Genomic DNA, 25,319 nt, shown 5'->3' with positions numbered 1-25,319 from the left:
ATAGATTGCTGGGCTTGGAATCAAGAAGACTCATCCTTCTAAGTTTAAATCAGGACTCAGACATTTACTATGTGGTCCTGAGGAAGTCACTTAACCCTGTTTTCCTCAGTTTTTTTCATCTTTAAAATGATTTGGGGAAGGAAATAGCAAGCCATTCTAGTATCTTTGCCAAGAAAATCCCAAATGGGGCCACGAAGTGTTGGACTTGCCTGAACAACAGCAGTAGAATGTTCCAGGGAATTCTTCATTTTTTAGGATATCTAGGTGGCACAGTGGATTGAGTGCCAAACCTGGAGTCAGTAACATTTGAGTATTAATATTTTAAGAAAATATTGTATTTCAATCGAATGTAATGGACTTCTCTACTAGCAGCAATGCAATGATCCAGGACAATCCTGAGGAAGTTATGAGAAAGATACTATCTACAGTCAGAGAAAGAACTGTGGGAGCGGAAACACAGAAGAAAAACAACTGCTTGATCACATGGTTTGATGGGGATATGATTGGGGTTTTAATGTTAAAAGTTCACTCTATTACATATATGAATAACATGGAAATAGATTTTGAACAATAATCCATGTATAACCCAGTGGAATTGTTTGTCAATTCTGGGAGTGGGGAGGGAAGAAGAGAGGGAGACAACATGAATCATGCAACCATGGAAAAATATTCTATATTTTAAAAATATTGGGGGGGGGAGGGTGTGTGTGTGTGGAATAGCTAGATGGCTCAGTGGATAAAGAGCCAGGCCTAGAGATGGTAAGTCCTGAGTTCAAATCTGCTATGTGACCCCGGAAAAGTCACTTACTCTCAATTGCCTAGCCCTTACCACTCTGCTACCTTGGAACCAAGTTCTAAGACAGAAGATAAAGAGGTTTGATTTTTTGTTTGTTTTTTTAGAAAAGAGAGAAAATGTTGTAGGAGCTTTGGTGCAAACTCAGATCACCTAGAATAAAGTCATCCAGGTAACAGTGTAAGATTTCCTTCCCCCAAAGCAGGTTCCTGAGTTCACTCATGTGAATGCTGCCATTTTAGGTGATCTGGCTAGCTAAGATGGAGGCATCCATATAGATGACACCAGGTACTGGCTTTTGGGAGGTAACATCGTGGCTTGGCTTACTGTGTGGATGTCTCGATCTTAGGGGATCTGAGTTTATGCCAAAGTTCTGTTATAGCATAATTAAAAAAAAAGAGAGAAAAATACCAACTCTACAGGAAGGGTTGGTTTTCATTATTTCACTATTATAGCATCATAAATTGAGAGCTGCAAGGGACCTTGGCGGGACATACTATGAGCCACCAAAGAGGTCCGCTGGCTTCAAACTGATACTTTATCTGCTATACTACCAGTGTTGAGAGCAGTCTTGAAAATTACAGGGGCTTGGTTTCTCTGACTTCCTTTGATACTCAGTTCAAGTCTCACCTTCAGCATGAGGCCTTTCCTAGTAGTCTTTTGGCATGCTAATGCCATCCTTTCTCAGATCACCTTTTGCCTACCATGCATAGATCTTGCATATACCTAGTTATTTACTTGTGGTGTTGTCCATTAAAACTTCTGCTTTTTGAAGGCAAAGGACTCATTTCATCTTTCTTTGTGTAATCAGTGCTTAGTGTAGCACCTTGCATGTGGAAAGCATTTGATAAATGGTGATTGATTTGAGTGATTGTTTTCTCTCTCCCTCCCTCTCTCTCTCTGTTTTTCTCTTCTATATTATATTTATTTTAAATACATAATAAATGCTTATTGGTTCTTGGTTGATTAACTGAAGAAGATTATCCATAGATTATAGACCAGTGATGGCATATCTATGGCACATGTGCCAAAGATGGCACATAGAGCACTCTCTGTGGGCACACATGCCATCACTATGCCCAGTTCATTACTAGAAAGGCAGAGGTGCTTGGATGGAGCTTCTTCCCTCCCACTCTCCACGATGCATGATGATATTTTTTTACTTCACCCACCGCTCTGTCCAGCAGCCCAATGGGAGTGCTTTCCCCCTCCATTTTGGGGGTGGGGTGGGCCATGCATGGCATGTAGTCTCTAAAGGGTTCTACATTATTGTTATAGACCATCAGCATTGCTGGTCTACCTCATTTGTGACAATTCTATATACACTCTCACAAAGACCTTTCTCTGCTCCCCTCATCAAGTACTGATTCTACCATTGACTTTTCCTTCCATTCCCAACATTTAGACCTGTCCTGACAACTTACTATTATCTAGAAGAAGGATAAGCTGCCCACACAGACTTGCAAACCAGCCTAGAGACTCTCCATGTCACACCTCTAGTACTATTACCAGATCCATAGTGATCTCCTGCAGGTTGGTGATCAAGACTGGCTATTGGCCAAAAGTTTCCAGAAGTTGGAGCACAGGGCTACATTTAGGTTGAAGTTCTTTTTTTCTTTTTCTAAACCTTTTCTTTCCATGTTAGAATCAATGTTGTGTATTGGTTCCAAGGCAGAAGAGCAGAAAGGGCTAGGAAATGGATTTTAACTGGCTTGAGTGGGGCAGAGTTCTTGCTTAATGGCAGTCATGGACCACAGAGACCTTTAAGTATGTGTTCAGGGACACCACACCTGGCTCCCCCACAGGGGATCTTTCCATGTATGACTTTGGCTCCAGCTTCCTGGTAATGCTTCCTGAATCTTGTCATAAAACCCATCCTTTGCTCCAGATTTTTCCTAGACAGATTGCCTTAATGTCAGCTCCAGCTGATGCTCATCAACAATGTCTGAGTGAGTCAGGCTTGAAAAACAACTCCAGGAGCTCTCAAGTGAGCAAAGGTCACTGTGCTGTTCGGATGCTCCCCAGAATCTACTTTGGCCCCACTGGATGGAGGCTTTTGGGACTCCAATTTGAGCTTTTCCCACAACTGTACCCCTCTGGCCTTCCACTCTGTCAAGCACTGGATGAGACTTGAAATATCCAAACAACTCTGGGAAGCAGCAGAAAGCACAAACCAGGGTTTGGGTCTTCCATTTCCTGATTTAGACTGGATCAGCTCCTCTGCTGCTCCTCCACTCGCTTCTGGAGACAAATGGTCAGTTTTTTTCTCTCCAAGAGGTTGATCTCTCTGGATTTATTCAAGGTGAATGTCAGTGGAAGGGACTTAAAGTTACTTTTGACCTTGGGTTCTTCCCCTTTGCCATTTTATTTTATTATTTTTTTAATTGAAAATTTTTATTTAATTTAGACTATTTTTCCATGGTTACATGATTCATGTTCTTTCCCACCCCTCCTCCTCCCCCATTGCTGACTTGCAATTCCAATAGGTTTTACTTGTGTCATTGATCAAGACCTATTTCCATATTCTCCTTTGCCATTTTAGACAGAATCCTCAGCCAAACAATGACCCTTGGTCTGACTCAGTCCTGCTTCCAGCATACTGAAGATGGGCAAGTGAGAGGCAGTGGCATAGCTCTTCAACCACATGGCAGCAGGAAATATTGGGTCTATATAATTCAGTTTCCTTGACAGAAGAAGATGGGTTTTCTGGATGGCACCAGCATCTAGAGAGGCAATGTTACAGAGTAGAAAAGTTGCTGGATTTGGGTTCAAGAAAACCTGGGTTCAAATCCTACCTCAGATACTTATTAGCTGTTTGATGCTGAGCAAATCACTTAGTAATAGCTAACATTTATATAGGGCTTACTGTGTACCAGGTATTGTACTCTGTACTTTCTATCTCATTTAATAATAATAGTAACAGGGCAGAGCTAGGTGACTTAGCAGATTGAGAACCAAGCCTAGAGATGGGAGGTCCTGGGTTCAAATCTAGCCTCAGAAATTTCCTAGCTTGATGACCCTTTGCAAGTCACTTAAACTCCATTGCCTAGCCCTTACCACTGTTCTGCCTAGGAACCAATACACAATATTGATTCTAAGATTGAAGGTAAGAGTTAAAAGAATAATAATAGCTAACATTTATATAGTACTTACCATGTGTCAGGCCCTATGCTACGCCCTTTATAATTATTATCTCATTTGACCTTCACAACAACTCTGGGAGGTAGGGTGCTATTATTATGCTCATTTTACAGATAAGGAGACTGAGGCAGGCAGAGGTGAAGTGACTTGCCCAGACCTTCCTGATTCCAGTCCTGGCACTCTACCTCCTGTGCCACCTAGCTGCTGTACCTCTCTATCAGTGAAGATCTAGATTTGATCTGGATACTAAGGTCCAAAAAGGAAATTCGAGATGGGAACAAAAGGAACCAAAGATATGTAACTTAGGGAAACTGCTCCCAATATTTAACTCAGAGATGAAATGGGCCCATTGGGGTACCTGTTAAACCAGTATTTTGATTCCTATTTAATACACAAGGAAAATGAATCTCAACAATTACATCTTTCCCACAGGTCACATCCCACAGTAATTATCAAGGTATACGCTTGGCTAAGTTTAGAGGACACTGTCTATTTTCTGAAGCAGATGTTGACATGGAAGCTGCCATTATCGTCATGGTGATCTGTTTATTTACATCCATCCTGAGTACTAGAAGACAAGATGAACATCTGTGAGTCTCAATTTCATCACCTGCAAAATGACCAGACAGTCTCCAGGGGCTCCTCCGATGTTCTATAATCCCATAATGGAAGCAGCCCTGGACAGTTGAGCTGACCTCTGGTGCTGCCTCTAGGGAGATGGATGGCCGGCCTTGGTGGAGGGCTTTCCATCCCTCTTTGGCAGGGATTTGGAAAACAGTCAGTATCAGGGTAGATAGTTTTTCTTTGTCTCCCACATTTTATAAGAAAAAGTCTGGTATCTGCTGGGTTTCCTTTACAACTCAGCTCGAAAGCAAGGGAATAAGAAATAAAGTGTGTGTGTGTTTCTAAAAGTAAAACTCTTGGCTGTGGAAGGCTACTTTGTTTTAGATTTCAAAGACCTTTTGTGGCTGTTTATCTAAAGACTCTCAGGACAAGCTTAAGAAAGAAACTGATAGACTACAAAAGCCCCTGATTCAAAGGCAACAAGCAACTCTGTAGCTTCCTTATCTCTTAAAATGTTGAAGTAACACTTTCTCTGTACTAAGTCAGGCTACCCATGATTACATTGTAAATTCTGATCCCAGGAGGGGGCGGGAGGGAATCTGGGAACCTATAAAATGTCTGTTTTTGCACCCAGGAGTTGCATTTGCCATTAGGGCATCTGCCATTCTCCCAAGGTAAAGAAATGAACAACTGCTTTTCTTTACTCTCATTTTCTGACTCCAGATATTTATTTTGAGTGGCTGGCACTGGGCGTTTTTGTTCTTTTTGTCCCTCTCAGTAATCCAGTTTGATTGCAGAAGTGAGCAGAATTCACAGGACTCAGAGCATGACCCAATGCCAGTGCCATGGTGCTAAAGTCAGAGAACCTGGGTTTAAATTCTGGCTCTGCTACTAACCTTGGGATATATATATATATAATATATATGTCATATATATATTATATATATGTGTGTGTGTGTGTGTGTGTGTGTGCATGTATTCAAATTCTTATCTAAGAGAAGCCACAGCAATTGTAGCTTTAAAAGCTAAATAGAATGTTGAAAAAGCTGTTCAGGCTGGCAGTTTAGTTTCAGTTGAGAATTCTGACTTGGGAGTTCTCTCTATGGAGTCAAGCAGAAGGGCAATATTTTGTCTCTCATCTTGTAGGCTCTATGAGCAGTCTGCAGAGAATACAGAGAAAGAGAAGGTGATATGAAACTTATTCCTCATCAGAACTGTGGTAAGGGATTATGTGATAAAGAAACCTTATAAAAATCTTCTGTGAGGAGTCTGTCACAAGTTGGCAAGAGGGTTAATTTTGGAAATACTGTTTCCCATAATTACTTGAGAGGGCAAAGGGGAAAAGACTAATTTGGCTTCTTTGCACCCTAAGAGACTGAATATATATATATATTTCTCTTGTGGAGAAATATGAAAAATATTCTTAATAATATTTCATCTATATCTGGAATGAACTAAATGGTTAGTTTCCAGACAAGTAGAGGAGTTATTTATTATATAGAGAGTATGAAGTGATGGGCTGTGACATTAGAGCCAAAATACTGTAAAGAGTTTATATATATGTGTGTGCGTGTGTGTATACACATATATGTGATAATAAGTGTTATTTATTATACTTCAAACTTAAATCTTTCTCTATACAACTTCTTCCCATTCCTCCTATTGCCCTTTCAGGCTAAATAGAAAAATATATTTCACATAATGGTTCTCTTCTCTCTCTCTCTTTCTCTCTCTCTCCCTCTCCCTCTCCCTCTCTCCCTTTCCCCTATTTTAGAATAAATGCTGTGTATTGGTTCTAAGGCAGAAGAACAGTAAGGGCTAGGCAGTGGGAGTTAAGTGACTTGCCCAGGATATTCAGCTAGGAAGTGCCTGAGGGTAGATTTGAACCCAGGATTTCCCATCTCTAGGTCTGGCTCTCAGTCCATGGTGCCACCTTACTGCCCCTGATGGCTTTCTTAATGTCTGAAGCTGGCTACAACTTCCCCAACTTCTTTTCTGTAGTCCAAATAGCAATCTAGGTGTCCTGAAGAGAAAAATCAGGTTAATTTTCAGGACCATTCCTGGGGAAAAGACGATTTCAGGAACAAGGTGAATAAATTATTTTTAATTGAATTCAGACCACCTACTCCAGAATCTCCAAACTGTTTCCTGCTGCCTGCAATCTTTCTAACCCTAGAGATTAGAAAAAATTCCCAATTGCACATAAAAATTAATATTTGTTTTTTGAAATTTTGAGTTCTAAATTCTCTCTCTCTCTCTCTCCCTCTCCCCCCCCCCCCCAGAGATTAGTCATTTAATAAGGGTTATCCAGAACATAGGGATCATTAGCTTTTTTTTTTTTTGGCGTGGGGAAGCCAGTGGACCCCTTTTCAGAATAATGTTTTTAAATGTATAACAAAAAATACCTGAGTTTATAAAGAAAAAGAATTATTTTGAAATACGATTATAATGATATTTTTAAAACCCCCAAACAACAAGTTCATGGACCTGAGACCAAGAACACTTGATCTAACTGATTAGTTTTCATTCTAGAATCAGTAATAGAAGATCCAGCTGGAGAGAGTGAGCCCACTGGTGTGAATGAGTAACCAAGTGCACCTGCCTCCTTCCCAGATGGTAATAATGTCTAGTCTCTGGCTCATTGCTTACCACAAGCCCAGAACTGGTTTATTTTCTTTTCTGAGGACTGCTTTGTTCCTCCCCTCCTGGGCACAAATTCATCCTGTCTCTTTCTCCACCCTCATCTTGCTGGCCAAAAGACAGCACATTCCATCATGCTGATCTCCTCCCCACCAGGAGAGGCACATTCTTCCTACTCACTCAGTGTACATGAAAGGGGGAGCTGAAGGAAGCCTCAGGGTCCAGGTGGGGTCAGAACAATCTTCCACCACCCCCTCAGCCTAGCCTAGACTGCAGGTGATGGTAGTAGGGGACACCCAAGTATGGAATGGACAGTAGGCAGGGGTCTAATGCTCTATAAACCCATGGAGGGTTTCCCCACACCAAGGGCAGGCAATTACATTGCTCATCCAGGCCATATCAATTTTCTTGCATTCTCAGTTAATTAGTCCCTTATTAAGTGAGCTTAATTCAAGGGAGGAGGGTGCTAACAGCTGAGGAAAGTAGGGAAGGGTTCATACAGGTGTCACTTCAGCAGAGTTTTGAAGGAAATGGAATTCTAAGAAGCAGAGCCAACTCTATTTCAATACTGTAGGACCACAAGTACAAAAATATAAGATACAAAACGGAGTATACCGAGATAGAGATAGCAGATTTGGCTGGACTACAGAGTATGGGAAAGGGAGAATCATGTCCATTGTGGTTGGGAACAGATTATGAGGGTCTTTATAGATTAGATTTGATTCGAGAGGTGACAGGAAGCCATCAGCTTATTTGAGGGAGGGATTGACAGACAGATTTGAACTGTAGGAAAATGATGTTGGCAGTTGAAAACTGGGTAGTTCAATATGGCAGGGGGACTCAAGAAAGAGACACCAATGGGAGTAGCTGATGGAAGAAGTGATGGGGACATACTGTCCCTGAAGCCCATTGCTTTATATAATGTCACACCTATCCCACTTCTGTTACTAAGCCTTTGTTTTTGTAATGGGGAACTGGTACATACAGAGACCCCCAACTGGCTTCATATAGAGAGGCTGGCAAACTTGCTTCCAGAAAAATCCTGATGAAGTGGAATGGTGGTGCTATAATAGACTATAGATTATGTGTAGATACTCTGTAATTTGAGCTAATCTGGTGGACTGAGTCAGAAGGACTAATGTCTTCAGAAGACCCAAGTCACCTTTGGCCGTCTTTATTTCATGGACTGTCATCTGGAGGGAAAGGCCATATGACTCCCTAAGAAATAGGTCCTCAGCCTTTGTGTCTGTTTTTTCTCATTCTAGATGGAGAGAGTGGAATCGCAGAGTCCAAATTCAAGCCAGGTTTTGTTGCCAGCATCTCATCCATCCCCCTAACGAGCAAGGAGCAATCTTGAGGAGGGATCTTCAAAATACCAGCCCAGCAGAAAGACTCATTTGGTTGTCATTAGCCATCTACACATGAACTTGGTGGGACGAATGCTATGTAGGAACTGAATTAAGTTTTGAGGCCATTTCTCCAGAGACTGAGGTGGAATAGGGGAAAAGAATACCCACAGTAATTGTGCTGTATAATTACAGCAACCAGGTTTGGCCCAGGAGAAGAAACAAGAAAATGTGTCCCCCTCCCTTCCTTCTTTGAAAAGGTGCTGGAAGAGATGTTTCTACATTTATTCTTGCTATACCTTTAAAGTAAATATCTCTTTGTGAAAGCTTATTGATGTCAAGTGTTTCAATGGATCTGAGACCCTCTTCACTGGCCTCTAGTTATGGGAGGGTGGTAGAGCCAGGAGCAGCTCAAACCAATGGCAGTAGTGATAAAGTTCAGTCCCATCCCAAAAGGTTATATCCTAGAAACCTGAGTGGAGATGTAGACTGTCTGGCTCTGGCAGAGTAGAGCAGAACACACCTTCTCCATGCTATTTTACTTTCAGTGGTACCACATATTGATTATCTGGGACACCAGGAGAATCACCTTTATTGTTGCTTTAAGAACTATGGTTTGCATTCATGTTCTATGGTTACAGGTTTTAAGCTTACCCCTGGCTGATTTTTCAAGGACCACAGACAGTTTTGGTCTAGGGAAGAATCTATAACACTTCCCTAGGGGACATTCCTATAATGTTGTGTACCAGTGTACACAGTGCAGGTGGGAAAACATGACCCAGATGATATTGTGATCTCCTTGGTTGAGCTGAGATTTTCTCTTCTAAGCCCCCAAACCCATTCACTCCTGTGTATTTTGTTGTCTCCACTATTCTAGGTAACTTCCCCATCTCTGTTTCATCATTTTCTTTGGCAAATACACTTACCTGCCATTTGGGGTTGTCTTTTGTGGACTACTAAGTTTCTTGGAGGAGGAGTTAGAGTTGGTCTGGAATGGATATGGTAGATTCACTCAGGATTTAGTTTAGGGAAAGGCCCCTGACATCAAAGTGATGAAGAAAACAAAGACTCATTCCATAGCAGCACCACAGGCTCCCCTGGCTTTTCAAAATGGCCAAAGTGATTAATGGGAGAGGTGAATAAGCAACCCAAAAGAGAGTCATATTTGAACTTGCATCCATCTCTGGATGAACATCTCTGGATGGATGGTGCCTCATCCATTCCTCTATGTAAGCCCAGTATTTCAGGATCGGGGTTAGGGGGCTTGTTTTTAAACTGTATCCCACTAGCATAGGCTTTTTGTCTTCCATCCTCTATTATACAGACCCATTAGCCCTAAACTACAAGGACAGTTGGTTGTCTCTCGAACCAAGAATGACGATTGTCTTTGTGTGTTTTTGTGCACAAAGACACCTGTGCATGAAGATTTAAGTGGAAAAGTCGATGCACAGAGACAGTCCCACTCTCTTGGCGTTGGAAGCCTGGGTCCATTGGCACGAAAAGTTGTTACACCTGGAGACTTCCTCAGCTGCATTGGATAGCCATGTTGTCTTTTGTGCTCCATCACGCCCATAGCACTCCACAGTGCCTTGCTGCATCGCCATCTCAGCCGTTGAACCTTCTTGTTGGTTTCTTCCGCCTGTTCCGCCGAAGCAGTCTTCACATGCTGGGTGAGCAAAGCCCTAGTTCACCAGGGGTCGACGTTGACCTGATGGCTACCCTCACAAGGTTTAGCCAGCCTGTCGAAGCCGTTGCTCGGGGTGTGGCCGCTGCCGCATGCTAGCAGCTACTAGGAGCCACAAGTGAGAGCTGGGTGTCAGGTGAGGGTCAGTGGCTGGAGAGCTGCCCTAGAAGGGCACGACAAGCCCTCCATACCAGAGATATTACCCCTCCCTGAGCACCCAATACACCCTACAAGGACAGTACTTACTTACATACCCATTGCACATAAACATAGCATATAGAGATTTATTTATGTCCATGTTATTTTCCTTGTTAGAGTATAAGATCCTGGAGGGCAAGCACTTTTATTTTTGGATCTTTAGCATCTACTATTGTGCTGAGCATTTAATAGAGTATTAGTAAATCTTTGTTATTGAACTATTAGCTCCTCACAAAATGTAGGACAGCTAGGTGGTATAGTAGATAGAGCACCTCCCTGGAGTCAGAAAGACACTTCTTCCTGAGTTCAAATCTGACCTCAGACATTTATTGGCCTGTGACCCTGGTTAAATCACTTAACTTTGTTTGCCTCCATTTTCTCATCTGTAAAAAGAGCTGGAGAAGGAAATGACAAGTCCTTCCAGTATATTTGCCCAAGAAACCCCAAATAGGGTCATGAAGAGTGGGTCACAATTGAAATGACCTAATGACAGCAGTAAAATGTAATCTCCTCAAGGGCAGGGATTGCTTCTTTGCAGTTTTTATGTACCCAGCATTTGGCATAGTGCCTAGCATCCAGCAGATATTTAATGATATATCAACATACAATAATATGTTAATTGGTTGATGACATTTCCTTATCTTCCTCATCTAAATAACCATCCATGTTTCTCCCCTGGACTCTCCACCAAAATTCCTGGTCTCATGCATCAGGTAGGTCTAGTCAGCAGATTTACAGCTTTGTCTCCAAACTTCTCCACAATTCTAACTAGCTATGCCCACAAAGGCAGTTTAGGCAGCTGTGACTCTCCCTCCCTTTCCCAGCTCTAGTCTCTCTCAAAAAGGGAGCTTCCCATCCCTTAGTCCTAGGTGAATTGAGGCAAGTGAATTCTTTTCATCAGATCTGAACAACCTATTTCCTGTTTTCCAGCCTTGGGCATAGGCAGGAGACTTTCATCCACACTCAGCATCTTCCTCTGATCTTTCTGAGGATGGAGATAAAACAAAGCTTTTTCTTTTGCCTTTGCAATTTCTAGTAGGCTCATGCAAGTCTCCAGAAGGCACCAGCAATTCTGTAAGGAGAAAGGACAAAAATGGCAGTGTTTACCTGTATTCTAGCGATGCCCAGGTCACCTTTACAAGGGAATGAATGAGTGCATGAATAAATGAATGCACCCTTGCCTCACTGGAAACTTTGCCTGCCATCAGTAGAGCTGTTGGAGATGCCAGATTATCTTTCAACTCTGACTATTATTTGTCTTTTGATCTTCCCAGGGTCTTGCATAAGACCTTGCATGTAGGGAACTCAATAAATATTTGGTGAATGGATGAAGGCTAGGGCAGGGAGAATCCATGGAAGGGGGCATGTGAGAGTGACTTTGTGAAAGAATGCCAGAATTTATTAGATGTGAGGGGCCAGGGAGAGGGAGAAGTCAAAATGTTCTTGTAGTGTTAAATGATAAATAAAGTGTTTCCTCTCTTAGAAGTTATTTGCACTATTAAGGGAACTTTCATAAATTGAGAAACCTTTAACATCACCACCACCCCCTTTAAAATACTTTATTCAGTTGAAGCCAAATCAATCCAAACATTTATTAAGCATACACATATATACAAAGTGAAGGACGCCAGACTGGGTATTCCAAGATGAAGAAAGACATAAATCCTGCCCTCATGGAGCTTACAATCTAATTGGAAGAGAGATATTTATGGAAATAGATCAATACCAAGCAGAGTGTGATAAAAGCAAAGGAGAGATCTAGACACTGTGGGGAGAGAACCCGGGAAAGCTTCATGGAAGAGATGCCCATAGAAAAGAATCTAGAATGAAGGATTTCAGGAGGTCAAGAAGGGAAGTGGGGATGGTCCATTCTGGCTATAAAGAATGGCACAAGCAAAGATGGTGATGAGAGAAGGCAAACAGAGGATGAGTTTGTCTATAGAGCAAGAATAGTACAAAATAAAGTTAGATTGGAGCCAGATAGTGGAGGGCTTTAAATTCCATAATAAGAAACTTATTTATTCAATGGGTAATGGAAAGTCAAATGATCAGATCAGAACAACCCATTAGAAAAGTTACCTTGGCAGTAGTAGAAGGATGTATTTGAACCTACAAAGTTTGTGACCAAGGGAATCCCAATCATGGCTGGAAATTTCCTTTGGACTATCTATCCCAGAAGCCAGTGCATGGGTTTGAGAATGCAGTGATGTCATCTAGAACACAGATAGGTGTGCTTCTACTACTCAAATTTTAAAGAGTCAAGGAAATATTGCAAAGTAAAGGCAAGATGAGAGAGATTAATTATTCAAAATGGAAGCTATATATAAACTATAGCCGAAATAGTATGACTAGAAAGAGAGAAGAATGCACTGCATATAGCAATGATGAGAGAAAGAAAATAACACCTTTGAACATATTCCTGATGTGTGGAGAGAAATCAACTAACTCTCCAATCCCCTTTATTCTTGCCAAGAATGCCACAGTCTATAGAACATCTCCCCACAGCCATACTGAGCCTGAACAGCAAGGGATCATTTCAATTCAATAAATATCTATTAAATGCTTACGTGTTCCAGGCAGTGTGCTAATTGCTGGGGATACAAATAAGAAAAAGACAGTTCCCGCCCTCAAGGAATTTATAATCTAACAGAGGATAACTGAAATGGAGGAGGCACCAGGGGACACTTAGGCAAGGGCATGATGTTTTGTAGTTGAAAGTAAACAGAGTTGCTGTTGAAAAATGAAGATATTTTTCTGTGCTTTTTGAATGAAAGAAAACATAATAATGACTAAGTTGTACACTAACTGCCCTGGGATCCTTTCTCCTCCACCTTCAAGAGTCCCCAAGCTGGGTTCTATTGACCACACATCCATGAATTTCTCCCTTTAAGTCTCTTCAAGTGAGTGCTTCTTGTGGGAAATCCTGCAAATTTCATTGTCCAGTGAGGATATTTGAAACAACTCTAGTGGTTGGAGTCAGATATGTCTTGGTTTCCACATTTTTTCCTTTCCAGACTCTTATGCTGTAATATCCCTTTCCTTTCCAGATCCTCACCTTAATATTGCTGTAATATTCTCCTAAATGGACAGCTCTGACTGAATGCAATGGTATCAGATAGACTATCAGGGATGAGCAGATAAATGAGATAGAGAATTTAAAACTGAGAGACTTTATTTTTATTCTATTGATCCCTCTTGATTTTACATCAGCTTTATTTTTGAAAATATAATTCCCTCTTACCCAGTGATTCATTTTATAGAACACATTTCTGAAAAAGAGAAACAGTTTTCAGCAAAATCACCCATCACACCAATCAATTCTGACCATGCTTGCTGTGTTCCTTGCCAGAGTCCCCCACTTTTTCAAAGAAAGAGAGAGGGGAGCTGCACTTTCTTATTCCTCTTTCCAAACTTGGTTGCTATAATTTCACAGTGTTTGCTTTGGAATTGATTGTTCTTTCCCCATCATCTTCTGGTTTTTTTCTTATTTTACTTTGCATCAGTTCACATAAGTTTTCCCATGATTCTTCAAATTCTTCATATTCATTGCTTCTTATGGTGCAATAACATTCCATTATATTTCTGAACTACTATTTGTTTCTGTCCTTGACATCTATGGGGTATGTACCAAGGGGAGGAGGGGAGGAGGACTCTCAGGGCCAAAGGGTATGGGTATTTCAGTCAATTTATTTGCATAATTGCGCGTTGCTATCCAGAATGGTACATCAACTATGTCTGTCTTTCTGCAGTTCCCCTAACACTCCATCTTTTGTCATCTTTACCAATTTGCTTTACATAGAACAAGAGTTTTTCTTTTGCATTTATCTTATTATTAGTAATTTGGAACATTCTTTTGAGTGGTTGTTAATTGGCAATTCTTCGAGAACAAACTAATGCAAGTATTGAGTCCACTGATTAATTTCATAACACTCAGACCATTAATAATATTTCATATTCAGAGAACACTTTCCAGTTTATCAAGTGTGTTTCTCACCAGTAAGTAGTATAGGTGTTGTCCCCTTTTTATAGCTGAGGAAATTGAGATGCAGAAAAGTGAAGAGATTTGCCTTAGTCAAATGGTTAATAGTCATCAGAGCCAGAACTTGACTTGAATCCCATTTTATTTTTGCTTTATTACCTTGAGTCAAAGAACTGTGTTCAAAAACTTCCTCTGCTACTTCCTACCTGTGTGATATATTGGGCAAGTTGCTAAACTTTACTGAGCCTCAGTTTCCTCATCTGTAAATTGGACTAGATGGACTTTGTGGTCTCAGAGGGGTGTAGTGGAGAAGAGCATTGGATTTGGAAACAGATGACCAGGGATTGAATGTTAGCTCAGTGTGACCTTCTGCAAGTCAGTTTCTTCATCTTTAAAATTGATTTATTAAGTTAAGGGATTGGACTCAACAACCTCTAAGGAGCTATTTATTTCTGAATCTAAATCTAAATCTAAATCTAAATCTAAATCTATAACTCCAAGAGTTTCAGTAGCACATCATGAGTTAAGTACTGATACCTACTGGTGAAGTGCATTATTGCAACCTACCTCTATTAAACATAGATTTCAAAAGGGTGAAACACACATCTCAGTAACTCTCATTTACTCTGCTTCTTAAGGTTTACACTGTGATTTTGACAAGACAGACCTGTTTTATTGTTCTTCATGTTTTATTGGTGAGGCCACTGAAGTTCAGTCAAAGGAAATGACTTGTCCTTGGCCATGTGGTCAAAAAGAGCACATTCAAGGCACTTTCCATCAACTATCTAATGAGCCTTTAGTGATATTTTGAAGGTGACATCATGCTTTCTCACAAAAAATTCTTCAGGTCACTGTCAGAGGGATGGATCACTGGTTTGGCCCAAGGTTTTCTGCTGTTTGAATATTCTCATGACATTGTAAATGCTCAGAAAAAAAGGAGGAGGAGGAAAACATTCCTGGAGCTGAAAATGTTGAGTCATGGGGTCCCCTGTGGTTTTGGAGTACAAGGGATGGCAGAAGGTTGAGGGGAGATCTGGCAAATGTTGCTGCCAAAGGAGTCTATTGCCCACATTCTTCAGCAGAACGAGGATGGCTCTTCTCTGCAAGAAGACTTGACTCAGTCAAGGGTAGATTTAAAAAAAACATTACCCCCCCATTTATTGCAAAATTAAAGGGGAGAATAAGGTCCACTTTACAGAGGCCTGATTTATAGATTGTGAGGAAAGGGGGGTATCATTGGCAGAATGCACAAACAGCCAGCCTCAAATCTAAATTATCCCACTGCAGGTAGAGTTGGGAGGTCTGAGGCAGATTCCTAATGCTTTCATTTTTCTAAACTAGGTCTTGGATTGCCATTACTCTAAAGCATCAGGGATATTGTCCCTTCTGTCACCTCTATTTACTATTGCTACCAGACCAAGCTCTACCCACATCTGTTTTCTCTTAAGACATCTAAGCTAGAGGCATTTTTTTTTTGTTTTGAAAGTAAGTTTTATGGCCACCTTTTATAAAAAAAAGACCCAACAAGCCATTTCTGAATATATTTCCTCCAGTCCCATCTGACCATTCAGAACTGGACCTACCCTGGAAACAAAGCACATGAAGTATCACATCCTCACATGTGAGGCCCCCAAAATAGCTACCCTGGATTCAAGGTACTCTGATTTCTATCAACTCAAAATTAAAGTTTGTGAGCCCCCACTGATGTGTTTACTTTTTCTCTAGTCAACCAGAAGACATAATTACTTCAAAACAAAAACATTTAATGAAACAGCAAAGTTAAAAGTTGCAATAGAACATTCTCCTCCTAAGGCATATACTCCCACAATTACACAGCATCAGTGGGGAGCATTAACATGCATAGGGATCCAACATTAAGGATACACATGTAGTGAATACATGTGACCAAAGTTCACACATGACCCTGACACTGTAGGACCACCAGTGTCTTCTGTTGATATCATCATGCTTCTTCCATAAGATAGGCTCTCTTCTGGAAGCCCTAGAGTAGCACCTTATTTTACTGGTCCCCATTGGTTCTCATAATGACCACCAGGCAAGTTGATTCAGCTGAGCATTGCTACACTTGACTTAAGGTGGCATGGCAGTCTCTCTAGGATGTTGTTCTCTGCTATTGTCTTCTGGTCTAGGACCATATTTTGGAGGGGGCCAGCTTCTGCCTATCTCAGCTCCTCTCTTGGGCCAGAATTTCTCATGGTCAAGGGCAAGCTGATAGTAGTGGTGAGTTCCTTCCAGGGGCTTTAATTTAGGGCTTGGACCCAGGTTAGCCAGCCAGCCTTCCTTCCTTCCTTCCTTCCTTCCTTCCTTCCTTCCTTCCTTCCTTCCTTCCTTCCTTCCTTCCTTCCTTCCTTCCTTCCTTCCTTCCTTCCTTCCTTCCTTCCTCCTCCTCCTCCTCCTTCTCCTCCTCCTCCTCCTTCCTTAAATAAAAACCCTTACCTTCTGTCTTATGATCAATACTGTGCCTTGGTCCCAAGGCAGAGGAGTGGTAAAGACTAGGCAATGGGGGTTAAGTGATTTGCCCAGGGCCACACAGCTGGGAAGTGTCTGAGGCCAGATTTGAACCTAGAACTTCCTGTCTCTAGGCCTGGCTCTCAATCCACTGAGCTACCCAGCTGCCCCCTTCATTCTCTTCTTAACTGTGCCTGTGACTCTTTGGACTTTGCCTCCAAATCCCCATGTGGGTGTCTTCCCCCTACTTTTCTGCTTTCTTTAATGTATTGTCTTCCCCCATTAGAATGTAAGCTCCTTGAGGTCAGGGTCAGTTTTTATTTTTGCTTTTATTTGTATCCTCAGCATTAAGACCTCATATCCAATACAGAGTAAGTACCCAATGCTTTCTATTTACCTGCCTTCCACATACCAAGCTAACCAAAAATAGAGTGCTAAGGATAAATCTCTTTTCAAATCCTATGTCTGGGCAGATTCCCAAGATCCTCTCTGGCTAAGAATACAAATGACTTTGAGCTGGAACAAAAGGTAAGCTAAGGATGCAAGGGCAAGAACCTCATTCTGCCTAGCTATATTCCTGGCTTTATTATACATATTTGTCATCAGTAAAACCCCTTGTCTTGGTCCTGTATTTTGTCTAGTGAAATACCTCATTGCCTCCCCACATGGAAGGGAAAAAAAGACTTTTTAAGGAAAAACAACCTAGATAGTAACTGCACCTGAGAATGTATGCAACTTTCTACCTTTAGAGTTCTCCTTATAGTATCAGGAGATAGAAGATATGTTTCATTATCCATTTTATGATACAATTCTTGTGTGTGTGTGTTTTAATATGCTCTGGGTTTGACTCTCTCTTAGTGATTGTGTCATTGTCCTCCTTGTCCTTGTGTCTGTTGTTCTTGGGCTCTGCTTCTTTTCCTCTGCATCTATTCAGATAAATCCTTCCTTGTTTCTCTGAGTTCCTCTTACTCATCATCTCTTCATGTTTAATAATTCTATTAAATTCATATTTTCCTATTTGTTTAGCTATTTCCAAATCAACAGGTTTCTTGTTCATTGTTATCATAAAAATGCCACCAGGGGCAGCTGGTGGATTGAAAGCCAGGCCTAGAGATGGGAGGTCCTGGGTTCAAATTTGGCCTCAGACACTTCCTAGCTGGGTGACCCTGGGCAAGTCACTTCACCACCATTGCCTAGCCCTTAGCACTCTTCTGCCTTGGAACCAATGCACAGTATTGATCCCAAGATGGAAGGTAAGGGTTTAAAAAAATGCCTCTATGTGAATGCATATGTATATAGGATATCAAAAGTATACATATTTCACAATATGTTATAAAAATACAAACACACATGTAGTGTATCATGTATGACACAATATATCCACAAGTGTATGTACACATGCACACATGTGTGTATGTCTCTCTATGCATACAACCTTTCTGTTTTTCAGTCAGGTTATATGATAGTTTAGTTGCTTTTATGGCATAATTGCACATTACTTTCCAGAATGGATGGACAGACCAGTTCACAACTGTGCCAGAATGGTGCCTGGCTTTCCATAGTTCTTACACCACCAACTGGGTTCATTTTTCAATCTGTGCTAATTTATAATGTATGAGATGAAAACTTTTTGTGGAGTGTTTCAAATTTTCACTTATATTGTTACTAATGATTTAGAGCACGTTTTCATCTGATCATTGAAAGTTTGTAAGGATTGTTTTGAAAACTTTTTGCCAACTGATCTATTGAATGTTCTTGGTTCTAGAAATTTGTATGGGCTCTTTCTACATGTTAAGTATGAGACTGTCATCAGGAAAATTTATTTTTATATGTTATAAATATATATATATATAGTTTTATACATTACCTTCTATCTTAGAATCAATACAGTATATTAGTTCCAAGGCAGAAGAGTAGTAAGAGCTAGACAAGGGGATGTTAAGTGACTTGCCCAGGATCTCACAGCTAGGAAGTGACTGAGGCTATATCTGAACCCAGGACCTCCCAACTCTTAAGCCTGGCTTTCTATCTACTGAACCACTTAGCTGTCCCCCATCAACAATATTTGTTGTAAATATTTTCTCACTCTATGCTTGTTTTTTCTCCTTCTCTTTGTACCAATTTTTGTCAGTCAGTTAAAATCACCTTTGTCCCTACCTGGGAACTATTTATTAGATGCCTATTATGTGCCCAGGCATTGTGCTAAGCTCTGGAGGTTTAAAAAAAAGGCAAAAGACAACCTTACCTCTTAAGGTGCTCATAGTATAATAGGGGAGACATCATGAAAACACCTATGTTCAAGCAAGCTAAAGACAGGATAAATCGGCAGAGAGAAGGCACTCAAATTAAAAGGGATTGGGAAAGGCTTCTTGTAGAAAGTGGGGTTTTAGCTAGGACTTCAGGAAGGCAGGAGGTAGGGATGAAGAGGGAGAGCATTCCAGGCCTAAGGGACAATCAGCAAAATTGTCTGGAATCAGAAGATGGAGTGTCTTGTTCGAGGAAAGGAAGAGGCTAGAGAGAAGTATAGAGTACCAAGGAGAAAAGAGTGTTTGACAGTATCAAAGTCTGAAGACAGTTCAAGGATGATGAGTCAGAAAAAGAATTTGGATTTGGCAATGAAAAGATCTCATATAACTTTGGAAAGATCAGCTTTGGTTGGAGAAGAAAGTGAAAGCAAAGGAAGTGGAGGCATCTATTATTGACAGTCTTCTCAAGTTGGGTAGCCTCAGAAGCAGTAAGAAATATGGGATCATAGCTAGGAAAGATGGAAGAAGCATGGTAAAGGATTTTGAAGATGGGGGAAACAAGGGCATGTTTGTAGAGGATAGTGAAGAAACCAGTAGACAGGGAAAGACTGACATGAAGTTAAGAAGTGGAGATGATAAAAGGGGTGATCTGCTGGAGAAGATGGGATAGAATGGGGTCTTTTATGCATGTAGAAAGGTTTGCTTTGGTAGGAGAAGGGATGCTTCATTATGTGAGATATGGGTGAGGAGGAGAGAAGAGGGAGCTTTTGGTGAATGACTGAATTTTTGTTTCAGTGAACTATGAGGCAAGGTTCTCAACTGAAAGAATGGGAGGAGGTGAAAGTATGTTTGGGGGATTTGAAGAAGTATGAAAAGGTTTAAAGGGTTGCTGTGAGGAGTGGGATCATGAGTCAGGGAGATATAAGAGAATTGCCTTTCTCAAGTGAGGGCCCACCAGAGATTATATAACATCCATTTGTAGTGGACCCAGTCTACATGGTTTTGTGATTTTCTCTATCTTAGTTTGGTAGCATGTGAGAAGGAGCAAAGGTAATGAATGATGGGATAAGATCAGACATAGGATCCCTTTTGTGAAGAGTGAATTAATTCCATGGAATTGAATTTGTCTATTTTGTCTTTTAAAATCACCTTTGGGGGGCAGCTGGGTAGCTCAGTGGATTGAGAGCCAGCCCTAGAGATGGGAGGTCCTAGGTTCAAATCTGGCCTCAGACACTTCCTGGCTGTGTGACCCTGGGCAAGTCACTTGACCCCCATTGCCTAGCCCTTACCACTCTTCTGTCTTGGAGCCAATACACAGTATTGACTCCAAGACGGAAGGTAAGGGTTTAAAAAAAAATCACCTTTGTCCCTACCTGGGAAACAGAATTGTACAGTGGAAAGCATACATCATTTCTCAGACAGAGAGTGTGCTGCTTTTTTTTTATGGAGTATACATATTCTAATAAAGAGCTGTGTAGGAGAGAATAATTACAACAATGTCATCATAAAGGTGGTAGCTTAGTGCTTAGTAATATACAAAACCAAACATTTCTTCTAAGATTTATAGAAAACAAAAAATAGAGAGAGAACAGAACAGGAGAGGGGGAGTGGGGAGAGAGAGGAGAGAAAGAGAGAGGGGGAGGGAAGGAGAGAGAAGGAGAGACAGAAAAGGAAAGACAGAAAGGAAAGAAAGGAGGGGGGAAGAAACAAGGAAGAAACAAATGAGAAAGGAGAAGGGTCAAGATAAAGAGAGAAGCTGTCTTGGGTCCAGACTCAGAGGACTGAGTTCAAATCAAGACTTTGCTACTTACTTCCACTGTGATACTGGGCAAATCCCTTAAATTGTCTGGACCTGAATTTCCCCTTTTATAAAAGTCTTCTCTCTTTTTTAGTTTATTCTACAAGCATTTATTATTTCTCCCTCTCACTACCCCTCCCTTGAAAGAACAAGTTTAAAAAATTCTTCACAATAAATCCACACCAGCCAGCCAGCCAAACAGTCCCCACATTGACCACATCCAAACATGCATGTCTCATTCTGGATTTTTAAGCCCATCACCTCTCTGGCAAGAGGGGAGTGGCCTGATTCATCCTTGGTCCTCAGAACTTGTGCTTTATAATTGCATTAATCAAGAGTTCTAAAAACTCTCAAAGTTGTTTTTCTCTAGAATGTTGGGATCATTGTGTAAATTACTCTCTGAGTCCTGTTCCCTTTCCTCTGCATCAGATCAGAGCTGTCTTCCCAGTTTCCTCTGCAACAGTCCATTCCATCATTTCTCATGGCACAGTAATATTCCATGACTCATCTGTAAAACTCAATTCAGTTCAATTTTAATTGACTCAATTCATTTCAACACTCATTCATTTAAGGCACCGTGCGAAAGGCTGGGGATACAAAGACAAGAAATGAGACAGCCTTTGTCTTGCCCTCAAGAAGGGTGGGAGGAAAATATAAGTCTTGATCTCTCTCTCTCTCTCTCTCTCTCTATATATATATATATATATATATATATATATATATATATTATATTGCCTAATATATATGTATAATATAGGACATGTGATTCTATAGAATATTGATGCAGATAAATGAATTCAAAGTGTATTCAAAGTAAATGTGAAATCATTTGAAAAAGGAGAGAACATTAAGGACTGGAAGAATCCAGAAAGACTTCCTGTAGGAGTCCCTTGAGCTAAACCATGAAGGAAGCTAAGAATTCAAGGTGGTGGAGGTGAGGAGGGACTGGTTGTAAAAGGAATGCTCCTGGCTCACTTCCTACCATTTTCCCTACAGGAACTCCCTGCTCTGGTCAGGTGCATTTTCTCATAGTTCCCTGCACAGGCTATGTTTATTTGCATATATTCGTGACTTCACTTACACAATTCTTGCTTTGTGGGATCCCCCCTCCCCACCTTCTCCTCTGTTTCTTCACATTTTGAGTCTTCCTTGAGGAGTCATCACAGAATCACAGAGTTAGAGGTGAAAGGGACCTTCAAGGGTATACAGTTTTACATTTTACAGATGGGGAAACTGAGGCCAAGAGACTCAGAAATGATAGAATCAAAGTCCACCTCCTCTGAGCAGTCTTCCCTTCTTCACTGCCTGACCCACCTAATCCTGCCACCTCTACCTCCTTTGAGCCTTAGCAGTCTTCACTGGCCACCATATGTATTTTTTTTTAAACCCTTACCTTCCGTCTTGGAGTCAATACTGTGTATTGGCTCCAAGGCAGAAGAGTGGTAAGGGCCAGGCAATGGGGGGTTAAGTGACTTGCCCAGGGTCACACAGCTGGGAAGTGTCTGAGGCCAGATTTGAACCTAGGACCTCCCATCTCTAGGCCTGGCTCTCTATTCACTGAGCTACCCAGCTGCCCCCCACCATATGTATTTTTAACTTATTGCCTCATCCTCAGAGTAGCATGGAGTTCAGAGCTGAGAAATCAGGAATCCTAGTCATCCAGACTTCAAGATCCAGTTTCAGATGCCTGTTGGAGGTTAACATGGTCTCGGGTTGAAGGATACCTTGAAGCTTCTCTAGTCCAATGCTATGATTTGGCAGAGAAGTAAATGGAGGTCGGGACTGGGGATGGGTCTTGTCTGTGGCCACATTGCCTGTGAGTAGTTCTGATTCCAAATTCTGTTCTCCTTCCCACCCACCCCTGCCCCGCCCCCCATCCACCAGGCTGCTCATTGTTAGGCATCTTTTCCCAGTGTGGTAGAGTTCGCTCTTTAACTAGACTATAAATAAGCTCCCTGAGGGCAGGCCCTTTGTTTTATGCCTGTCAGCCCCCTAGTGGTAGTAATGATCCAGGCAAGGTCTGGCAGAACCAAGAGGGAGAACAGCTGCAAACCGTCTTCAGCCTGGAAGGGGAAGCAAATGGATGATTTCTTAGAGGGGGCAGATTCAAGGTTATGGTCTGGAATAATCAGCCAATCTAGGGAACTCTGTGCTAATGAGGGGCAAAGAAGGAAGGGAGACTTAGGGATGGGGCAGGGATCAGGTCATTAGCAGGGGGTCCAGCCTAGGAAGCAGGTCCCAGTTAGGATAGTTGAGAGTTAGGGCTGGGCTTTTAAGCTGAGCATGAGACAAGGTTCTCAGCTGAGAGGGTGGGAGGAGGTGAAAGTATCTTTGGGGGAGGGGGGAGCTCAAAGAGGGATGAAAAGGTTGAAAGGATTGCTGTGGGGAGGCAAGAAACAGCTTTTCAGGACCCAGGACAGGTAGCTGAGTCTAAACCAATCATGTAACTATGGAAAAAAACTTTTTTAAAGTAAAAGAAAAAATTAATACTAACTATCCATTCCAAGACAGAAGAGTTGTAAGGACTAGGCAATCGGGTTTAAGTGACTTACCCAGGGTCACACAGCTAGAAAGTGCCTGAGGTCAGATTTGAACCCAGGACCGTCTAACTCTAGACCTGATTCTCTATCCACTGAATCATCCAGCTGCCCCTTCACACACTGTTTTCTTAATGGAAAAGTTTTCACCTCATACCAGTTAAATTAGCACAGATTAAAAAATGAACCCAGTTGGTATTGTAAGAGCTATGGAAAGCCAGGCACCATTTTGCCAAAGCTGTGAATTGATCTATCCATCCATTCTGGAAAGCAATGTACAATTATGCAAGAAAAGCAACTAAGCTATCATATAATTTGACTGAAAAACAGAAAAATTGAATGTATATACAAAGAGATATGTACATAATATGTACATGTGTTGTGTGTTTTACATGTATATTGTTTTGTTTTGTTCTAAATCCTGACTTTCCATCTTAGAAGTAATGCTGCATATTGGTTCCAAAGCAGAAGGGTGGTAAGGGCCAGGTGTTAAGTGACTTGCCCAAGGTCACATAGCTAGGAAGTATCTGAGCCCAGATTTGAACCCAGAACATCCTGGGACATGGCTTTCTAAGCCACTGAGCCACGTAGCTCATCCAGGGTAGGACTATTGATTCCAAATCATGGATAGTCTGCCTGGGGTCTTGTTTTTCTTTCTTTTTTTTTTTCATTTTTTTGAGCGGCCTTCCTGATCATAGAGTCATGCAAAGATTCAGAGGGGGAAGGGGCTTCGGGGATCATGGAATCTACCCTCACTCTCTCTGAGGAGGAGTGACTTGTTCATGGTCACAGCTATAAGGTAGCATAGCAAACGTGAAAACCTCCAAATCCCAGGCTGGCTTCTCATGATCCCTGCTCTGGGACTCAGTCATCTTCTCTGTAAAGTGAAGGGGTGGGGATTGGGTGGCCTCTTTTAGCTTAGCTCTAAAGCTTTGATTCTCTAACAGGTGTCTGGAAACACTGTGACCTAGATTGGGCTGTGCACGGCCAGAATTCCGAGTTCCTTACATGGTGTTCCCATGTCTTTTTGCCCAGAAGAGTTTTGGCCCCTGATTGGGTCCCCCTCCCCGCTTTGCCTCATTAACTCTCCCCACCCAGCCTTTGGACAGGACTCAGCTCTTCAGTCAGAGCCTGTGTCTTCCTCCTGGCAAAGGCCTCCCTAGGTAAGAAGTGGGTACCTCCATCCCTGCCTCCTGCCTCGGGGACTTCCTCGGCATTGGCAGAGAGCCTCCCCCCCCCCCCCAGTTCTGGCTTGGTTCCTGAGTTCATGTTCTGTGCACTTGGAGTTTGGAATGTCCTGGGACACAGATCTGTGGTTCCCCCTCCCCCTCCCCCAGAACCCCCAGGGAGTCAGTGATGCCATCTCCTTGATCTCGTTGCCCGGCACTTTCCCCTTCTCTCTGTCCCATGACTTGAGCTGACTTCCATTCTGAGCTGCTAACAGACTGTCTCCATTTGCCTCGAAGCTGGGAAAGCTGGGAACTCAAACTCTGGGGGGCTTCTCGGTGGAGCTGTCTCTCCCTCCTTCATGTTCCCTCTCTCCTTTTCTCAAAATCCTCATCCCATCCCCTAAGCCCCCAGTGCTCTCATTTGCAAACTCCTAAGCTGACACCCAGGGGGGCTGAGCTCAGCAGATGGCATGCTTTTACCATGACCCTAGAAAGGTAGTCTTGGGAAAGCTGAAAAGAAGAGGTCTCTTTGTGGGACTCCAAAGGGGGACTCTTGATTTCTGCTGACTTCATTTATTGGTGGAGCAGAATAGCCCTGGGGAGACACCCCAGGTGACCCTTCTGTGTGACCTAAATGAGGATAGCAGTGGTCAGTCAGGGAGTCCCAGAGGTGGAGGGGTCATCACATGATCATAAAATTAGAAGTGAAAGGGATCTTAGAAGATATCCAATTTGTCATTTTACAAATGAGGAGA

General features: G+C 41.9%; 1 long non-coding RNA gene across 2 annotated transcripts; it reads left to right on the top strand.

Moving 5' to 3' along the window:
- The first annotated feature begins 2,749 nt into the window (after positions 1-2,749).
- On the top strand, positions 2,750-10,442 carry LOC103098080 (uncharacterized). 2 transcript variants are annotated; one of them, XR_463596.3, is made up of 5 exons: positions 2,750-3,095; positions 4,367-4,524; positions 5,645-5,717; positions 7,031-7,114; positions 8,404-10,442. It is a non-coding gene; the product is annotated as an uncharacterized LOC103098080 (long non-coding RNA). The 2 variants fall into 2 exon arrangements; XR_463595.3 differs by lacking the exon at positions 5,645-5,717 and having other exon boundaries at positions 2,755-3,095.
- The last annotated feature ends 14,877 nt before the right edge of the window (positions 10,443-25,319 follow it).

This window comes from Monodelphis domestica, chromosome 2 (genome assembly GCF_027887165.1).
Source record: "Monodelphis domestica isolate mMonDom1 chromosome 2, mMonDom1.pri, whole genome shotgun sequence".
In the NCBI taxonomy this organism is placed as follows: Eukaryota; Metazoa; Chordata; class Mammalia; order Didelphimorphia; family Didelphidae; genus Monodelphis; species Monodelphis domestica.
This window is presented reverse-complemented; position numbering and strand designations above follow the sequence as displayed.